The sequence below is a fragment of the Armigeres subalbatus genome, chromosome 1 (genome assembly GCF_024139115.2).
Source record: "Armigeres subalbatus isolate Guangzhou_Male chromosome 1, GZ_Asu_2, whole genome shotgun sequence".
NCBI classification, from domain to species: Eukaryota; Metazoa; Arthropoda; class Insecta; order Diptera; family Culicidae; genus Armigeres; species Armigeres subalbatus.
The window spans coordinates 257,829,671-257,849,098 of NC_085139.1; the positions used below are offsets into that span (position 1 = coordinate 257,829,671).

The window sequence follows — 19,428 nt, forward strand, 5'->3', positions numbered from 1 at the left end:
ATTTGCACGATTCGTGCCATGACGGCTGAATCGGGTCAATCCGGTGATTGTTCCAAATTACTTTATGGTTGGATGGGGAGCTGTCTTGCGGTAGATGATGGTGTGTGCAAGCGACATCCACTCCAGACGGTGCAAAATGACTGCTGTCGATCAGTTTTGAAGCGACTGTCTGGAATTCGAATATATTATTGGTTTTCTGTAAATATATTTAGCGAAATCACAAGATTGTGATAGAAGTGATTAGATTTTGTACACAAACTCATAGTTTTACAGAAGAAAATAACCACGTTCTGGGAATACCAAAGAAGTACGTATTGGTAGTACCTAGGCGAAACTATTTTTATATGGAACATTTTGTTTAAAAAAAAAACAAGAGCTGAAAAAGAGTTACTGTAGCTCAGGGCTGCCCAACGTACGGCCCGCGGCTCCATTTTTTGTGGCCCGCAGCATGTAAGAAAAATAACCTTATAATCGGCCCGCCAGCTTTTCTAACTGGCTCCAATATTTTTTTTATTATTAACTATTCAATATGTAAGTTTTAAATCAAAGCTCGCGCTGTAAAACCATTAATTTGAATTAGAAACGAAAAATAATTCTTTACATAATTTGAAATGATTACATAAGATTACATAAATATTGGTAAAAGTAGTTTATCTTCACGTTGAGGCCGGTTTGATTAACTTATTCGGAAATTTTTGTTATATTGATGGAATTAAATCTGAACTGAATCCACGCATTTTCTGAAATATGATATTTGAAAGGGCCCAGGTAGGAACTAAAGTTGATAGAATTTTAAAGGTTTCAATTTATATTTCCATTTATTGATTCAAATTATTGGAACAATGGATTATAGAGGCTACAAACTCTTTTCACTCAAGCTAATACGAAGTCAGAAAATGCAGTACGGGCCTGTTTTGCTGTTAGTAAGATTTTGGCAAAGCGGATAAAACCTTTCCAGGACGGAGGACTTGTGCATTCCTTACTGTTGTTGACATCGTGTCCTAAGGGAACAGCCTCCTTCAGTAACATTAGTTTGCGCGAAAGACGGTGAAGAGTAAAAGTTCTCGCAGAAGAGTTGAAAGCTACTTTACGTAAAAAAGCCGCCAGCTTCATATCCTCGTAAACGATGAAAATACTGACTTGAAAACGTTGCAAAGGTGGCTTTCTTCATGGTCATTTTCGAATGACAGAGAAATTGGCAGCTTTATTCCCAATGCAGGAACAACTAACAAGGAAAACCTGATGGTTGTTAAAACCTGTGTAAAAGAACTTTTTGTCATTCGAAAACTTAAGTGACCTTACGATTGATGTAGCACCAGCACCAGCTTTCAAATCGACTTCTATAAAAACATTCTTCATGCCTGCCGTATCCTAACGGAACAATCAATTCTATACTTTCGCCTCTAATTCTATCATGAACATGTACGTCTAAGTTTGGAAGATGATATTAGCATTTCCATATCATTGTAAGTCGCTCAACTTCACGGAGAAGTAATACACTCAAATAATTAATTAGTGTAAAAAAGATTGTTTGAACGCAATCAAATCGTGTTTAGTTTTTCTAGAAAATGCAAAAAAAAAAACAATAATTAAAAAGTTATGTGCAAAATATTGTCTGGCCCGCTAGCAAGTGTGAATTCTAAAGATTGGCCCGTGGCTTGAAAAGGTTGGGCAGGCCTGCTGTAGCTGAAGATATTGGCAGTTGAACAATGCATACACGAGCTTAGAGTGCTGATACTCTGGGGTTTAATGCTCCAAAGTGTTAGTTTTCAGTAGGTTAACATGAATTACGAATCGTGGGTAGGATAAATAGGAAAGGTCGATTTGTTCTGGTATAAGCATTAGCTTAAATAGACTCGCAAAAACTCGTGGGTGTTTTAAGCCTAGACTTTGGTAAGGGACTAGCATCACTTCAGAGAACTGCATCCGTAGCCATAGAGGCGCAGATAACTCCACGACTTCGCATAGGTGCCACTGGAGGTTGTGGAGCTGTTAATGTGGGAAGTAGGAATCGTTTTGATATAACGGGACACACAAAAAGAACTAAGAGATAAAGAATAGGAAAAGCAAAGAGCTTGCGATCGAACCCACGACCTCCTGCTTTTAAGCAGAAGCGGTAGCCACTAGATCACTGAGTTTGTTTTCGAAATCGACGCACCAATATTGCCGGTAAAAGCATAACAGTTACTGTCCCAGTGTCCCATAAGACAGATATGCTTGCGCCAGCAACTTGATCATTTCTTAAAATAATCAGGACTTGAAAAGATCTTTACGGACAGAACACTTACATAATTTTAGAAATTTTCTTCGTTTTTCAGGAAAAATATTGCTTTTGGAAGGTTTATTAAGAATTGCTAAGAAGAATAACATACATCTTTGATTCTCACGATTGTCGAACATTTTTACAAGCTTCCAGCAGAAGTCATGGGATCACAGAAATTTGTATAAATATTCAAATGGGTTCAATCAACATTCAGAAATGGTTATGTATCTACCGATTCAAAGCGAACAACCAAGAAATCGTATGAATGTCTAAGAATCTTTATGGGAGCTCAGAATTCATGACGGAGCAGATCTGTTTGAGGTTCTTCAGTTTTCAATGAATCTTTTCAGGTTTTTTGAAAACTTTTTTCCGTGGGCATCTAATAATCCATTTATATGTACTTTACTTATCATAACTTTCTTTTTTTTTTCATTTAACCCATTTGCTGATTTTAACAACTTTTTTTAGCTCTGGAAAACTTGTGACCTGTGCACTACTATTGATCTTGTTTTGTACCGCGAGAGCAAGCTTGTAGCTCTAGGCCCAATGTGCAAAACAAAAATATAAATTCCGATTCTTACCATGTGTTAACCACCTACACCTTAAACAACAGAACAATTATACAATCCAAACATGACCAAGCAACCGTCCGGCTACGGTAATCGCCAACGATACTACGTTCATCCCTCGATGTATTGAACACAGAGTGGATAGTGGAAGGGGGAGGTCGAGCAGTGTCTACCTGCGCTACATACTATGCGCTTGCCTATCGAGCTACTTTCTAATATGGCGGATATATGTCTGAGAGAATTCGTCTATAAATTATCGCCACCCAGGTAAAATGAGTAGGTCACTCATTTTTTGAAACAGAGATCACTCCGGTTAGATATTTGAACGGAGATTCAGTAGCTAGCGAATCGTAAAACAGAAAGTACAACTGTTTCGTGTGCTTCCGGGAATATTCTATATAGATCAACAGAGATAAATCGTAGTGGTGCTATAGTTAGACGAGTGGAAAAAGGGCAGTGGTACACTCAGGTAAAAGTGTGCATTTTGCTAGAGGCACGGTATAATGCATTTATCCTCCTTGATATAGCCATACAGCCTCCACGTCTCCAGTTCTGCATGGTGTAGCACTAAGAATGGCACAGTAGCCTAAGTTATTTTGAGATCGGTAAGCGAATTCCAATAACTAAAGCCATTCCAAAAAAGTGCTCTAAGTGGAAACGATTTCTAAAGTGCTGCCTCAATGCCCTCTTTGTACAGGCCTCTTCAAGATCCAGCATCGCGATGGTGTTCACATCCATTGTGCGGTGCTCTGGTGAGGTGAAATTCCACCGTGGTCAACGAAGTAGTGTTAGAGTTACTGGCGCTTCACCGGTGGATGCATGCCTCTTCTGTCCGGACTACTTCAAGCTGCCGACGTGGGATACACTGAACACGGACACCACTCATTAGGATTAAGTACTAAACACTAGGAGTTAAGTACACATATGGCGTAAGTAACAATTAATAAATCATTCCATTACACTATTGTGCATGTAAAAGGTATATTTTTGCTTTGTGATTGATTGGCTCGTCATGTCCTGTAACAGTAACAAATTTATTTTACACCAACATAAAGATGTTCGAGCAACATGAAACAAATAACAAATTAAAACAATGCCCTTTTCCTCCTGGTGCCCTGAGAGAGACGGCTAGGTGGTGCCCACTACAGGAAATGACGAAGTTCCATATCAGCCAAATCCCGCAAATATATGTTTTTGCGTATTGCGCTTTTTGTCCACAGTAATTAGTTTGCTGTATTCATAGCTAAGCCTTCGTATAGGATTTCGATCCTATTTGGGCACCTCGAATCAATTAATGCCATCATTTGGGATCAATGATTCGATGTCTGTATCTAGAACAAACTTGGGACAAATCACAACTAAACATTTTATATATATATAATTATTTATAGTTATCATCACCGAATCACCATAATTATTAGAGTGGGGCGCAGTTGTATGGAAAAACGTAAACTTCGTCCGATCAAGTGAGATCAAGGTTTTTCTGAATCGTTTTGGGACCCCAATCAACTGTGCAAAATATGGGATCGATTGGTTGCAACCTCGCATACCGCATCGCGTTTTAAATTTACATGGAGATTAGTATGGGAAAACGTACTTTTTTACATTTTTGCTCTTAGTGTCTTCAATTTATCATCAATCACGTGACTCAATACGTTAGCATATAGTCTGGAAGATGCCGAAAGACTTTGCTGAAAAAGGTACGTAGCTGGAAGGTCTACAAAAAATGTTATTACGTTTTGAAAATTGATTGTTTAAACCATATCCAAAAAATCAATGTATCTGCCAGCACTACCGGACAACCTATGGTTATCGAAGGGCAAAACCCATGTTCCTTCTTATCGGATTTTTTTCATTGTGAAATAATTCCGGATAGCTCCCATTAGCTCTAAAGCCCTATAAGATCAATTATTTTGAAATAACACTCAGTTAAATTATTGGTCTATGTAGTACGGCAGTGCTGGCAGAATAAACGATTTTTTGCATATGGTTTGAGCACTCAATGTTCGAAGCGTTATAACTTTTTTCGTGGACGTTCCAGCAACGTGCCTTCTTCAGCAAAGTTTTTCGACATCCTTTGGGTTATACTTTAACGCAATGTGCCACTTGGTTTACGATGAACTGAACCCTCTAGCAGTAGAAATGCAAAAATATACGTTCTCCCATACCTATTTCCATACAAACTTCAAACGCGATGCGGAAAGCGAGGAAGCAACCAATCGGTCCCAAATTCTGCACAGTTGTTCAGGACCCAGAATGGCTTCGAAAAACCATTGATTTGAAAAAATGACCATGACGCCCCACTCTAATAATTATCACCGAAAAAAGCCAATAAAAATATTTCGATAAACATTTTATTGCTCACTTTCAGGCTTTCCAGACACAGAATCAACAAATAAAACAGACACAATATAGCACAAACGATACTTGATCGAATATTTACAACAAATTCGAACAAAATAGAACCAACCGTAACATAATCCAACATCACAGATTTTTTTATGAATCGGAGAGCCTATTCATGAAAAATTCTAAAGTCAGTTAGTTACGAAAAATCTGACTAGAGGACTAACAGACTGGAAACTTAACCTAAGCCACAAATCTCAAAAAACTAAACCTATTCTAAACCTCAATAACGGTAGCGAATCCTGCCAAAAGTTGTCTGAACGCCAACGAGTCTTGGCAAATTCTTATAATCAGATTCTGTGCTACACTAAACTAACTCTGTTGATCCTACATTGAGATGGATTACAAATGATTCTCGCGAAAAATCAAATGAATCACACACTAAACAATCTAATCGATACTTGTCGTAATCTCGAATCGTCATTCTTATCATTGCACAGTGGGCCACGTCATGCAATTAAGGGGAAAAAATATTTTCATTATAATGATAATATTTTAGGATCAAAGTGTCTTTAGCAAAGTCAAAGCTTATTATTTAAGCTTTATTTTGAAGTTTGTTGCAATAGGGTGACCCCACTATATTTTGAGATAAAATTTTTAACTTCTATATTTCTAATTTTAGCATTGTACGAAGTTCTAGAAAGTCGTTCCTTATTTAATTTTGAGGCACTTTGCTGAAGAAACTATTGTTGTACGTTGTTTGTATCATTTGTTATGATAATTTTAAATAATCATGTTAGGGTGACCCTATAAAATCAATATTTTGATTGTAACTTTATAGTTTTAATTTTTATCGAAATGACGTTTTCAATGTTTTAGAGCATAAAAAAATGCACGTTTTGGTTACATAACCGAGTGAATTCATTGGTGGATTGCAGAGATATCACTGTTTTTCTTGAAAAAATCCGTTGTTTTCAAATGACTGTATTTTTGAATGGGGGAAAAAGGGGGATCCATTTCTCCTTGGGTTAGACAGAGGAAGTTCTAAGGATTGCTCTGCATATTTTGGTATTGGAAAATTTGAGGGAATTCGAGGATTTTCCATCATTTAAAAAAATGGATTTTTGTACTCCCAATCTCCCTGCGTGGCCCAATGTATTGTGGGTTATTTAGCTGGGTGTAACAAGCCTCACGTTACAATTATTTTATACAAACATAACGCAATCAACAAGAAACAAATAACAAATTAAAATAATGCACTTTTTCTCTTGGTGCCGTAGAGAGACGGCAAGGTGGTGCCCACTTACGGGAAATGACGAGGTTCCATATGATATTTTGGTCCATCAGCCAAATCCCGCAAATATATTTTTAATGCGTATCGCGCATTTTGTTTAAAGCAAACAGTTTGCTGTATTCATATGGCTGACCTTTTGTGTGGGATGCTTATCCTATTTGGTCACCCCGAATCAATTAATGCCATCATTTGGCATCAATGATTCGATGTCTAGGTTTGAGACAAATCACAACTAAACATTTTATTGCTTACGTTCAGACTTTCCAGACACAGAATCAGCAAATAAAACAGACACAATATAGCACAAACGATACAGACTCGATCGAATATTTACAACTATTCGAATAAAATAGAACTAACCGTAAAAGTCCTTAGTATTCGATTCCATTATATCTATTTCGAACCAAGTTTGGATACGAGATTGGTAAGTGGGTCAATGTCCCATCAATGTCGTGTGTCCCATCTACAAAAAGGGCGATAAGCTGGATTGTAGCAACTACCGCGCAATCACATTGCTGAACGCCGGCTACAAGGTACTCTCCCAAATTGTATGCCGCCGACTAACACCAATTGCAAGAGAGTTCGTGGGGCAGTACCAGGCGTGTTTTATGGGTGAACGCTCTACCACAGACCAGGTGTTCGCCATACGTCAGGTATTGCAGAAATGCCGCGAATACAACGTGCCCACGCATCATCTATTTATCGACTTCAAAGCCGCATATGATACAATTGATCGGGACCAGCTATGGCAGCTAATGCACGAAAACGGATTTCCGGATAAACTGATACGGTTGATCAAGGCGACGATGGATCAGGTGATGTGCGTAGTTCGAGTTTCAGGGGCATTCTCGAGTCCCTTCGAAACGCGTAGAGGGTTACGACAAGGTGATGGTCTTTCGTGTCTGCTATTTAACATCGCTTTGGAGGGAGTAACACGAAGGGCAGGAATTGACACGAGTGGTACGATTTTCACGAAGTCCGTCCAGTTATTTGGTTTCGCCGACGATATTGATATCATGGCACGTAACTTTGAGAGGATGGAGGAAGCCTACATCAGACTGAAAAGCGAAGCTAAACGGATTGAACTAGTCATCAACACGTCGAAGACGAAGTACATGATAGGAAGAGGCTCAAGAGAGGTCAATGTAAGCCACCCACCACGAGTTTCTATCGGTGGTGACGAAATCGAGGTGGTTGAAGAATTCGTGTACTTGGGCTCACTGGTGACCGCCGATAACGATACCAGCAGAGAAATTCGGAGGCGCATAGTGGCTGGAAATCGTACGTACTTTGGACTCCGCAAAACGCTTCGATCGAATAGAGTTCGCCGCCGTACCAAACTGACTATCTACAAAACGCTTTTAAGACCGGTAGTTCTCTACGGACACGAGACTTGGACGATGCTCGTGGAGGACCAACGCGCACTGGGAGTTTTTGAAAGGAAAGTGTTGCGTACCATTTATGGTGGGGTGCAGATGGCGGACGGTACGTGGAGGAGGCGAATGAACCACGAGTTGCATCAGCTGTTGGGAGAACCATCCATCGTTCACACCGCGAAAATCGGAAGACTGCGGTGGGCCGGGCACGTAGCCAGAATGTCGGACAGTAATCCGGTGAAAATGGTTTTCGACAACGATCCGACGGGAACAAGAAGGCGAGGTGCACAGCAGGCAAGGTGGATCGATCAGGTGGAGGACGATTTGCGGACCCTCCGCAGACTGCGTGGTTGGCGAAGTGCAGCCATGGACTGAGCTGAATGGAGAAGACTTTTATGTGCAGCACAGGCCACTCCGGCCTTAGTCTGATAATAAATAAATAAATAAATAAATAAAAAGGTGTATCGACGCTGTAGCCAACCGAGTATCCAGGTAGGTACATAAAAATCCATCATCATCATCGAGGCGGATCAATAGATTATTAAATCCCCAATCATTAGATAAATAAAATTATACATACAAAATATCCGTCTAAAGACAACTTCGTCAATTACATCAGTAGTCAGGATTCTTCTTATTGGCATTACATCCCCACACTGGGACAGAGCCGCCTCGCAGCTTAGTGTTCATTAAGCACTTCCACAGTTATTAACTGCGAGGTTGCTAAGCCAGGTTACCATTTTTGCATTCGTATATCATGAGGCTAGCATGATGATACTTTTATGCCCAGGGTAGTCGAGACAATTTCCAATCCGAAAATTGCCTAGAACGGCACCTGGAATCGAACACAGCCACCCTCAGCATGGACTTGCTTTGTAACCACGCGTCTTACCGCACGGCTAAGGAGGGCCCAGTAGTCAGGATGGTCAGTCTTAAATTTTCGTGTCTGAACTGCGTGTCTCTGTTCTTATCCATCATAGCATATCTTGATATTTAAATGATATTTCTGTGCAAATTTTTGATATTGCTGCCTTTTCTTTTATCTCTTATATCAATCAAAGCCATATCATGTTTTGTTATTCTGTTAGCCACTTCAAAGCATCGAGTCCTGATAACGAATATATTTCAACGAATCTCAAACATATGCGTCCTCTTCCCAGGTAAACAAAATGCTTTTAAACTGCAGCTTTACACATGTTTGTACCAAATTGAAAATAAGATTAAGAAAATCACAGTTTTCTAGATGGCTCAGAACTTTTTTATTTTGTATTCGCAATGCTCGTCTGTCGCATTTGTAATTTTGTTTTCGATTGCTAAAATTGACTGGTTACTGGCGTTAGTTGATTGATTGGGAAAATTCCGAGATTATTTGGTCACAAAATTGGAGAAGGTTCGTCGCTAAAATACCTAAGTCTAAGTTACTGCTGCTAGCGATATAGCTCCGTTATTAGTGAAATTCAAACAACGAACTGTTAGGCAGTGTTGTAGATAAACCTTTGCACTAGAAGTCCACCATACAACACATTATGAAATTCAGCCTCTGGAATGAGTTATTGACAAACTACTAAATGATCGAAGGCAGATTACTAAATGATCGATAGCATCCTTGCTTTGATCCTGTATTATTCTTCGGCGCTGGGGCATTAGTTGAGGATGCCGGCCCCTTATTTCGTTTTTTTCAACGATGATAGTTGGTACAAATTGGGCCTTCTTTGTGCGTTTTGCTGGTGTTGATGTGGAAACCACTGAAGTTTGTTTTGTTAAATGTTCCACTGTAACAACCTGCCCAGGTTCAGCTTGGATTCGTCTTTTTCGGACCTTTCCTACTTCCTGTGATTTTCCAAAACGCGCCTCCTTTAGAACGTTAATAAAAGCGTTCGACCACGAATTGTCAGCTCCACTGTCGTTTTTGGCCCCTGGCAGTTTCTTAATCAATTCTTGTGGATTAAAAGGGAATATTCCGGTTGTACGGAATCCGGCCCGCAAACTTGCTGTAGCACTATCAAGTTTATCAATGGTCTTCTTGAGAAGACCCGGGAACAAGTGTTTCGGAACTGTACCAGCGAATTTTGCCTCATATTCCAAAAGAACGTTCCTCCATTTGACTTTCAACGGGCGAAAGAATGCCACATCGAGTGGTTGGCAAAGATGTGTGCTGTTTGGTGGAAGAAACACGAATCTTATATTGTATTCTTTGCACGTTTGCAATACTCGGATGGACAAATGACTTGCAAGATTATCTCTGATTAGAACTTTCGGAGATTGACATTCTTTATCATCGTGTCTTTTGAAATGTGTTAGTGCTACCTTGTAAACCACTTTTCAAACATATCACTGTCGAACCAACCGCTCTTAGAGTATCCGTATGTTGAGGTCCTCCCGTGGTCTAGGTATCATACTAAAATCGACTTTTATAAACCACAAATGGAGGCAGCAATACACCCGATGCCGCTCCAGCAAACATCACGAAAGTACTAGTTTTTGTGGAATCGAGTATTAGAGTATACCTCTTAGCACAATAACATTTGTGCGCCCGGATCATCTGTAGGGTTGGTTTCATCATAGTTGATGATGAACTTCGGCTCCACTTGCTTGATTGTTTCATCAAGGTTTTCAAAATAGGCGGTTACTATTTCTTTGGAAACAGCTGCACGGGAACGTTTGATATTTTCCGACAATCGGTTCGATAGCTCTTTATGTCGGTCCAAGAAAGATCTGCACCAGTCATTCCCTGGAGAATTGTTCTTAAAACGGTTCTCCTTTCTATTTTCGTCATCCAGAAATTTCTCCACGATTAATTTGAGATCATTTGTTTGAAAAGGCATTCCCCATTCCGCTGCAAGCAACAAACCATCCACCAGTGTTTGCTCTTCTTGAGGACTCAAAACCGTTTGACCACCGTAAGCCCTAGCTGTTTTCTGTCTTGAGATAGCGTGAAATTGTCAATGGGCACAATTCGTAACGCCGGGCCGCTTCTCGGATAGACATGTCGTTCTTTTTAACTTTTACTGCTGCTTTAATCAAAGTTTCCTTTGAGAAATTTGCATACATGCGACTTCCGGCAGGCTTCCTATAATTACGCGGCATGGTCCCGGACGCAAAAGTTATTCTGTAAACAGAAAACCAATGGAAGCAAACGTTTAAAAACTGAACTAACAGTTTTTAAAAAAAAAAACTATTGTGTATCAGCTGTTGCAAGTCAAGTTGCATGGAGGCAAATTTCAGAAAAGTTGAAATCTCGAATTTTTTTTATTATTTTGTAGTTTTTTTTTGCGGAATCACATACCTAATGCTGTATTCGGACAGAGAATCGATTTTGGTGTGAATGTTTTGAATTTATTAAACGAACTTACTATTTAGTACGTTCAAATTTCAGTTGACGAAACAGTGGCATTAAATAATTTATAAAAACAACAGTTAGTTGAATTTTCACCTAATTACACACCAGGCACTACGAATACAATGTAAACAAAGGACGCGTGATGACAGAAGTTGATATTTGGGTTTATTTTTATTGTGAAAAAACATAAACATGTGGAAAGCGAAAGTGTTGCAAGTCACCCCGCTGTTGCAAGTCACCCCCTTTGACGGTACTAAGGTAATACATACGATATCTGTATGTCCCCATAAGTGTTTTTTAGTGTTTTTCATGGGAAGCATGCTTTCGTATTTTTTTTTACAAGGAGGATTCATGGCACAAAAAAATGTTTTTTTTAATAACTTTGAAACGCAATGATAATTTGGATCTGGTTAATTTTCAATAGGAAACAACAAGACCGCAATCCGCGTCGATTGCAACCTGTTGCGAGCAAATCGGATAATGAGTATTAAAAAGTGTGGCTCACATTTTTGTACACATACACACACACATACAGACATCACCTCAATTCGTCGACCTGAGTCGATTGGTATCTAACACTATGGGTTTTCGAGTATTCTATCAAAAGTTCGGTTTTGGAGTGATCCTATAGCCTTTACGTATACTTTTTATACGAGAAAGGCAAAAAGAAGAAGAATAAGAAGAAGAAGAAGAACAAGAAGAAGATGTACCTGCATAATTGTAGTATATCACTGGTATATCAGCATACTCTTTTTGACGATACCTTGGAAGCAGGGATGCCAGATTTGAAGACATGTCTTCAATTTGAAGACATTTGAATCTTTGTGAAGACATTTATTTCATGAAGACATTTTGAAGACTTTTTAAAATATTTGAAGACTTACCTTCTTATTTAAAGATACTTGAAGACAATCAATAAGCCAGCGAATAGAAAATATAATTTGATTACTAACTTATAAATTTTGCGACTTCTATATGCAGATCATATAAATATTTCGAAAGTTATACATAACAGACTAATGTTACGGGCTTAAAATTTCAAACGTAAAAAAACATTTACACTAGCTGGTTGATAAGGTTGATAACTGCAAGACATTTTAGACGTCAAATGTACTTTTTTTTGTTATATGCTGGTTAAAAAATTCCCGATGGCAGCATTCGTTTAAATTTTCTTTGGTAGCGGCAGAGTGTAAAATAATCGAATTTTTTTAGTAAAGTCCATTTTTCTTCATTTGTCAGTTCACTTCCGACACATTCATAGTCGGCTCTGGACAGTCAATATTCAGTTGAATATTAGTCATTGAATATTTATGCACATTTTACAAATTGATAAATTATCTGAAATCTGAACACGTTTCAAATAAGTAAAGTGATTTCTCACACAGGACTCAATCCGATTTTCATCCGCGAGGCACTTTCAGCGGTAAACATCAACATAAACAATGATAATTATGTTTTTTTCTGCACACAGTAAACACATTCAGTGACAGTCGAATGAATGAGTGCGTGGAGTAGTCGTCTGACTATGGCATTCTATGTTTTGAATATTCATGCGATGTTTGTCAAAATTCGGACCGAAGTTGCTTCATGAAGATGAATATTTTAGGCTCTGGGTAGCGGTGGCGTTTTTGACTTGTCTGCTAAAAAGGTATTTCGATCATTGTATCAGAACCAGAGCATAAAATATTCACTTTCATGAAGCACATTCACTCCGACTTTTGACATTCGTGTTTTGATTATTCAAAACATAGAATGACTTACTCAGTTTACTTCTTCATAAATTCATTCAAATGATTACCACTGAGTATGGTAACTGCGCGCGAAAAAAACAAAATTAGCCTTGATTATATTGACATTTGGCGGATTAGATCTATGCGTGTAATTGTTTGAATCATCAAAAATGTGTTCAGTTTTACGATTATTCAATAATTTGTGATATTCAAATAAATACTCACTGACCCATATTCATTCTGAAAATTGACGGTGCAGAGCCGAATATGAATATGTTTAGAAGTGAAGTGACAAAGAAGGCCGATGGGCTTCATAAAAAATAATCGAATATTTACAGCTCTGATCAGAACGCAATGACCGATCTAATTTATTTCAAACGGCAAAAAAGACATAATTTTTAGTATATAAAGTAAAATAATCATCATTTATCGGTGCAAATCAACCGCAATTCAAAATATTCATTTCAGCCCCGGTAGATATTCGTTTTTTACGCTCGATTATCAATCGGCTATTGAGGATCGGGTGGTAAATTTGATATGGAAGTTTGACAGCATGCTGCGAGATGTTCGTTCGTGCATTGCCGAGCGTCTGATCAAAACAAACACGAATCAATGACGAAGCTGCCTCCAGAGCATCGATGCAACTGATAGTAATTCTATTTTATAATTCTATTTTGTAAACCACTATTCTGAATTGTTTTTCTTTTTTCAAATAGATGTAACTATTTTTCATCATTTTTTGATGATGATCTTTCGATGATCGATGACTTTTATCCTGGCATCAGAAACATGAAATTCTTTCGGAAATTTCTGCAGCAATAGCTCAGGAAGTTCCTCCAAATAGTTATCCAGAAATTCTTCCGGAAGTTTCTTCCGAAATTTCTTCAGGAACTCCATTGCAAACCCTTTCAGTAATTGCTCAGGAAAATCCTTCAGGAAGTCTTCAGGAAAATCTATTGGAAATTCTTTCAGAAAATCCCTCCGGAAGTTCCATTAGCATTTCATCCGGAAATTCTTTCAGAAATTTATCTAAAAGTTCCTTCAGAAAATCCTTTGGATGTTCCAACAATTCCTCCGGAAATTCCTTCAGGGATTCCTTTAGGGAGTCTCCGAAAAATCCATCAGGATTTTATCCTGAAGTTTCTCCAGAAATTTTTCCGGAATTTTCTCCAGAAAATCCTATGGATGTTTCTTCATGTATTTCACGGTGATTTTTTCCGAATCCCTACAGGCAATTCTTCAAAAATAAATTCAGAAGAATTCCACAAGGAATTTCAGCTAGAAAAATCCGTTGGAATTATATTTAAAGACTCATTAGAAAATCCAAGGGAAAGTATTTGCCCTTACTCATGAAGATTCAAAAGGAAAATATTCTCTTGAATTCTAACAATTTGAGTGTTAAAAAATAAACGATACATAAAACAAGGAGATGTTTGAAATTACAAACCTATTGGATTTTGAAGTTTTTTCACTTATATTCATAATTTTGATATTGAAGACATTTGAAGACATTTTTACTCGACTGTGAAGACATTTGAAAATATCCCCTGGCATCCCTGCTTGGAAGTTAAGCAAAATGCATTTGACGAAATATTGATTTTTTTTTTATATCGTGCAGTTAGGGGAAGGGGGCAAAATGGCCTAGCTAAGCAAACACTGATTTATTGTCTTATTTGTAACGCTATTCATGGGTATTTTTACATTATGCAACAGTTAAACAAGATAGCTAGTTGATGCCATCCAAAAATTGTCAAAAATCTCAATCATATTGATAATATTCACATTTCAAAAAATTGGTGATATTCTGTTGCCGGAAAACTCATGAGGCAAAACGCCTTTTAGCTGGCAACTACTAGGGAACAAATTACCATGCGTCGGCGAATCAGCATTCTGGTATGGATGGTGCGTGGAGACGCAAGTACATTGTAGGCACAGATAACAGACGTCCAGGCTTGAACAAATTTTACTCAAAAAGCTGTGTAAATCAAAGTACGTTAGAATACTGACTGTGGCAATACGTCGTTTGGTGGCGCTAGGTGTCTTTCGTGGCGACAAGCGTACTAGCTGTCATATTGCATCAAACAAACATTGCGCGCCAGAATGATACTAAGCTTGCCGCATCTTCCAGCACGTGATAACTGTTGATGTTTATGTTTCAGGCACTATGGAACCAACAAGGTATAAAAATATTTTTTGCAAAACACTTTTTCGTACCTTCAAACATTCAAGTAGAGTTTCTGCTACTCAAGCCACTTCTCATATTGGTGAAAAATTATATGCTTATAAAAGTTTTAACTACTGTCGAAGAGAGATATTGTTCTAAAACAGTTATATTTCTATGCATAACGTGAATTGAAAGACTAGACGGGGCATGAATAATTGAAAAATCATGAATTATTTGCACACCAAAATCTGAATTCTATTTACAGCAAAATGATTTGCTGAAGTATGTCCAGTTAACTGTGATTTCAGCATCAGCTTTATTCTCCTGATTGATTGCAATTTCTATGAGACGTAAAATATTTTCTATCAATGTCATTAGCAGCAATGAAAAAAGTAGAAAATTAATTGTGAAGCTGATTTAATGAAATTCCAATGCTGTTTGATTTCCAGCGAAATAAACTTAAGGTCACACCTAACGGAATCCAAGTTTCAATGTGCTTGCGTTTTCGGGGGCACGCCACTCGATACGGAACAACGCACAACTGTCATTTTGTTTTAGTTCTGCTGCGTCGCAGCATGCGTGAAAAAATAAAAATGACAGTTGTGCGTTGCTTCCGTATCGAGTGGCATGCCCCCGAAAACGCGAGCACATTGAAACTTAGATTCCGTCAGGAGTGACAGGGGGCAGCAGGGACCATGTCCAAGGGCTTGACGACCCCTCCCCAGCCGTCTGTGAGTCAGGGGGTTCTGCCTAGGAGGTGGTGGGGTTAACAGGGGGCGCTGTTAATTCCCTCCCAAAAACCACATATCCGCAAGCAAACCTTATCAAGCGACCGTGTGCCGCTTAAAGCATACAAGCCCCTAACCCCGAATCCCAAGGTGTCAGGCAACCCGTGCCGAAGGGATGAATGGCCTGGGGGGTGAAACAATTAGCCAGGTCGTTAACGGAGCCTGTGGAGGTTCCACAGAGTGAGGGCTGCTTCGGCGGCAAGCGGGTGGCAGTGGGTGGTACCCACACACCTCCAAGTGGTGCACATGTGGTGCAAGCGAATGGGAGTTGGGGGTATTACTCGTAATACCCCCACAGAGTGAGGGACCGAGTGTATGGGTGAGCACACAAGTAAGTCTCGCATGGTACGCATGGTCGGTAGTGTTAGAATGACTGAAGTCTGGTAAGGCCTGACAGGAGCGTCGGGGGCAGATACCTCTGCGACACCTCAGAATTAGGGGACACGAAAGTCTCGCTGCGTCTGGCAGGAGTGTCGGGGGGTTGATGTTTCTGCGGGACCTCAGAAATCGGAGACATGTAAGGTAAGTGGTGCCACCCCGTTGCAGGATGGGGAGACCACCACACTGGCTGAGGACTATCTGGGCTTCGAAATGTCAATAGGTGGGTGCTGCCTGCAAAGTACCTAACGGTGACCTATTGGCAGTATCAAAGCCTGGGTAGGTGAGTGTTAGGCACGCCTGACGTGCCGGGTGTTCCACGACCAAACGATGCACAGGAGGTGCACAGAGTGGATAAAAATGGGAGATGGGGGTATTACAACCCCCACTGAGTGTGTGACTGAATGTCAAAGAGAGTGGTGCACAAGTGGTGCAAGCGATTGGGACTGAATGTATGAGCGAGCACACAAGTTAGACTCGCATGGTACGTATGGTCAGAGTGGCTGCTTAGGCAGTAGTGTGATCCGGCTGTCAGGGACGGAATGAGTGAAGTCTCGCTAGGCCTGGCAGGAGTGTCGGGGGGCAGATACCGCTGCGGCACCTCAGAAGTAGGGGACACGAAAGTCTCGCTATGACTGGCAGGAGTGTCGGGGGTTGATGCCTCTGCGGCACCTCAGAAATAGGAGACATGAAAGGGTCTGCCTCGTAGCTGAGGTAGGAGCGGCATAGGAGCCACCAACCTAGGGTCGCCTCCGGCTTGGTAGACAAGTGGTGCCACCCTGTTGCAGGACGGGGTGAACACCACACTGAGTGAGGACTGTCTATGTTGTGAGATGGCGGCATGGGGTACCCCCTGCAGGGTACCTATAAATTGGTTCCTTGCAGTCATTCAAGCGGCATAGGCAGGTGAGTGTTGGGGCACATGTGGTGCCAGTGTGTCTTGTGCAAATGTGTTGCATGGGGAGTGTCGAAGAGTTGAGGCGCATACGTGCACTTGTGTACGTCATGGAGGGGGCGCAATGCCCAATAGTCATCCCCGAAGTATTGCTTAATTGCGGGCCGGGGGAATGACTGGAGAGGAAGGAGTTGGTTTTAGTGGGTCGGGAGTGGTGATCCCATCCCCACACTACCTGGGTTCGCCTCCCCAGGTGTCTGTTTGCAGATTTTCATTACCTTCGTTAAAAAAAAAAAAGGAGTGACCTATGAGTACAAATTATGGCCTTTTCATCCTTTTAGTGCTTCGCTGCTGGCTGTGACGATGACTGTGGCTAATGGAAAGGGTCACAAAACAAACCATGCGCTCCATGATGGCAGAGAAATCGCTTGCGTTAGTGTGAGAAAGAAACATCACATATGGAATCAAAACCAGTGTGAGGAGGAGTATCTGTTGTTTATGTTTATGGTGGGTGGTGGCGCCTAAAATTTTGACAGATTCTTGATGAGAGAAACTATGCGATGCCAGCGCCTCCACGAGATTGCCACTTGTGTTGCGTTTCAAAACGTTTGTTAAATTCCTTACACACGACTGGGAACGGACTTGTATGTCTGTTCTCTGTGTTGTAGGTTAGCGCCACTAGGGCGTTTTGCCTCGCCAAAATGTTAGATGTTTCTTCAAAATGTGGAAATTTTCGGTTTATCCGACCTTCCCATACACTATTTCGAAACTTTTTTCGCCTAACCTACATAATTTTAGATCTAGTTTTGTTACGGCCATCTTTATGACGGAAACCACAAAAGGCGTTTTGCATCGGGGGGCGTTTTGGGGCCTCTTCCCCTACGGTTTCAACAGAGCGTAACGCCATAACGGGCCCTACGATTTCTTTTTCAAATTTCACCCAGAGATGCAGTTCCTGAAAAAATGTTTTGTTTAACCGGTTGCTATATGAAAAGGACATTCCCAGCACTTAAAACAGCTTTCATCGTTTCAAGCCACGAATCTGGCAACATCAGAAATGTGTCGAATAATCGGGGCACTGTTATTCAACATGCTTGTGAATGACCTGTGCGTTAAGCTGTCCTCTTCGAAGCCGAAGACTTGAAGTCTTTTCGCGTCATAGAATCCCCTGATGACTGCATCGCTCTGCAGGAAGATATCAACATGTTGATCTGCTGCAGTGATACTGCCATGCACGTAAACAACAATAAGTGCAAGGCCATATCGCTCGCTCGTTCTAACAATCCAATACACCACTAATACACTTAAGGAACGGAGATACCGCAACGAGTTCCTTCTATCTGAGATCTTGAAGTCATCATCGACAGTAAACTTCAATTCACGGAGTATGTGAGGATAACGACTTCCAGAGCCTTGTCAACTTTAAAATTCACTGACGTATTTATACGCACTGAAATCGCTATATTGCATGTTTGCGTTCAAGGGTATGCAGCTCTGCGATTGCAGATACCGTTTAACGTCCCCCAGACGATTCCGTCCCGTATCACCGTACATATTACGGTTATAACAATCCGCTTGACTCCTGCATTCGATCATTCAACTCTGTTTCAAATGTGTACAATTTTAATATTTTCAAAACTGTTTTTAAAATCCGGATAAACAAAATTGTTTAGATGTAAGATACATTATATTAGTAGTTGAGTACAGTCTGTACGATGTAGTGTTGAAGACGGTGATAAAGAAATAAATAAATTATTTTGACTCCCTGAAATTAGATCGGCACATGAAGATTGCTGCAATAAAATCTTAAATCAAATCAGCGGGATGGCAGGTTTAATTCTGCATAACGTTCTTTTTCAAATTTTTATAAAGTTTTCTAAATTATTATACGAAACTATAAGTTCTTATACAAGTTTAGAATGAACTCTTGATTATACTTCATGGTCTTCATATGTATTTATTTATGACAAATTTAAGAAAATCTGGCACACGCAAATTGATTATAAATTTCTGTTTAGTTACTGCTACTTTCGATACAAGTAACGGATCATTCACCCCTGTTTACTCAAGTGAGAAAAAAAAATCAAATCGATAAAACTTCCAAAACTCTGATGTCGATCCTGGTAATAAAACTGAGGATTGCAAACTTTCGATTTTATTGCGTGCTGGAAACATTTCGGTTTCATTCAATCGATTCCCCATAAAACGCAATACTATTTCGAAGGGCAGGGAACACAGCACTTTTAATGCAGCGAAAAAAATCATAGGAATTCGTTAGCCGATGC

At 39.9% G+C, this 19,428-nt stretch overlaps 1 protein-coding gene across 3 annotated transcripts in view; it reads right to left on the reverse strand.

Annotated features, from left to right (window-relative positions):
- Positions 1–19,428, reverse strand: part of LOC134206934 (anoctamin-5-like) — a 118,301-nt gene that overhangs the window by 46,516 nt on the left and 52,357 nt on the right. The gene's annotated exons all lie outside the window — the stretch shown is intronic.